At 47.4% G+C, this 2,500-nt stretch overlaps 1 pseudogene; it reads right to left on the reverse strand.

The window, feature by feature from the left end:
- Positions 1-2,054, reverse strand: part of LOC144513196 (nuclear factor 7, brain-like) — a 3,060-nt pseudogene extending 1,006 nt beyond the window's left edge.
- Between the last annotated feature and the right edge of the window lie 446 nt (positions 2,055-2,500).

Consider the following 2,500-nt stretch of genomic DNA (forward strand, 5'->3'; position numbering starts at 1 on the left):
CTGACAACAACAACACACCGTCCACGTTCTGTGTCGCGTTAGGTCACGGCAGTTTACTGCGGCCCCGCTTGTTTTCCAGTTCTGCGGAGGCTCCAGGCAGAGCTTTCTCCGTAGCCACGTACACACACACGTGGCCGGCTCGACGCACGCACCAGCACACAAGTATAAACATCAGGCCACTTACATCGGCTACGGAGAAAGCTCTGCGTGGAGCCTCCACAGAACTGGAAAACAAGCTCAAGTGGCCTGATGTTTATACTTGACGCTGGTGTTTGTGTCGAGCCGGCATATAACGACCAGCCACGCTGAGGCGGTACTAACATCTGCAACGGAAAACAGACGCACAGTGTGGCGAGTCCAGCAGGTACCATGTAATGGATAAACGCCATAAAACAGAGCAGATCTTCTGGATCTCTCTGACTCAAACCCTCCACCACATGATCTCTCTCCGTCCTCCCTGAACATCACACACAAATCTCAGCCCGACACAATTTGATTTCTGCAGTTTTAGCATCACCAGCCTGTCCGATACTGAAAAAACGGAAGAGTTTCTCAGTGAAAGTGTCTCTGTGAGAGTAGACGTGAGTCATGTCTTCAGAGTTGTAGAAGGACACCTTCCCCCCCTCATAGTCCAGCTGGACTCTGATCCTCTGGAGACTCTTCTTCACTGTGAGGGTCTCACCAGATCCACCAGTGTATTTTCCACTGAAATATAATAAACACCAGATTCCATACTTTGGTGAATGTATTCGCTCTCCCTTCCTGTCAGCTGACTCTTTAGCTAAACCCACAAGCCAGTTAGGATGATCTCCCACCTCCACCTCCCAGCTGTGTTTCCCTGAGCTGAAGCCCTCAGAGCCCAGAACAGAGGGATACCTTCTGTGTCTCTCTGGATTGTCTGGAAGCTTCAGCTTTGTGTCTCCAAGTCTCACACTGGTCATATCATCAGACAGACAGAGACGGCCGTTTGCAGTGCTTGGATCCAGAATGACGGGACTGAAGTGGACCTTGTCCATCATCTTCTCCCAGACTCTGAAGGACAGGTTGCCCAGATGTTTGGCCACATCTGTCAGCGCTCCTGAAAGCAGCTGTGGATCTGACAGCGAGCACTGGACTCTGGCTCTGCTCTGAGAGGCTTTATAACTGCTGAGGAACGGCACGCTGTCTTTCTGCAGGTCTGCTTCCACAGCAGAGATGCTGTCTGACAGAGAGGAGATCTGCTCCTGAATCCTCTTCATCTCTCTGCTGACAGTCTTCCCCCTCTGCTCCTCTTCCTCCCTCAGAGCTGCCAGTCTGGACTCCTCTTCCTCTTTCAGGAACTGGTGCAGCTTGTTGAACTCAGCTCTGATCTGTCTCTCTGTAGACAGCAGCTGCTTCTTGGAGAGTTGATTCATTTCATCGTATGTTTCCTCCACTCGTCTGTGTTTGTCTCTCTTGTCCTGCAGAAACTGTAAGTCAGATATCAGCTGTTCCTTCAGATCTCTGACTGCTTGTTCTACAGGAACCACCGTGTGACTGTGGTGGAGAGGAAACTCACAGACAGGACACACAGCTCTATCTTCATCCTTACAGAACAAATAAGGGACTTATGTTGATGTTTATCACACACCACCTCCACCTTCTTCTTTTCTTTTCCCGTCTCAGATGATCCAGATTTCTGTCTCCCAGCAAAGCTGTCAGCCAGTTCCTTCAGTGCAAAGTCCACTGCTGGTTCATCCGTTAAGGACTTTCTTTTACAAATGGGACAGTTTTTGTTGTTAGCTTGTTCCCAGAATGAGTGCAGGCAGCTTGAACAGAACCTGTGGTTGCAGCTCAGAGACACAGGATCTCTGAAAGTCTCTGAACACACATGGCAGTTCAGGTAACTTTCAAAAAGAGCAGTTTTCTCAGCCATCTGTCTTCGTATCTAAATGTCTCTCAAAAGCAAGACTCACCGAGTTACTGTCCCTTCTCTTGACTGCTTCAAATCTTCCAAAATCTTCCTCCTCCTGCAGTCGTGTGTGTGTTTTCCAGCAGAGATCTCACACCCTGTCATGGCGTCTCAGCTCCGTTCATTATTGTGGAAATCAGCTTTAAGTTTCACTTTCCATCCTTTAAAGTACACAGCTGACATTCTGCTGTCTCACCAGCAGGTGGTGCTGTTTCTGTTCTAGATGATCACCACCAGGGGGCAGCGTTGTTATCACACAGCAGTATTTACCTTTTTCTGTCTCCTCTTCTTCCTCTTCTTCCTCCATCAACCCCACCCAAACAGGAAGTAGAGCCCGCAACCTTTTTTTATTAACAGTTTTGCAAATGTACATTCATTTGGTCGAATACCTTCAATACCCGAAATACACTGAAATTGTCAATATAAGTTCACCTATTTGTAATTTTACCTTTTTTTCTTACTTGTATTCATTTATTCAGCCTATTCCTATTTATTTACTTATTTTTCTAAAGCTTTCATAAGGAGATTGCGATCTTAATCTCGTAGTACTTGTACAATGACGATGAAGTC

The sequence above is a fragment of the Sander vitreus genome, unplaced genomic scaffold, assembly GCF_031162955.1.
Source record: "Sander vitreus isolate 19-12246 unplaced genomic scaffold, sanVit1 R1_20, whole genome shotgun sequence".
NCBI classification, from domain to species: Eukaryota; Metazoa; Chordata; class Actinopteri; order Perciformes; family Percidae; genus Sander; species Sander vitreus.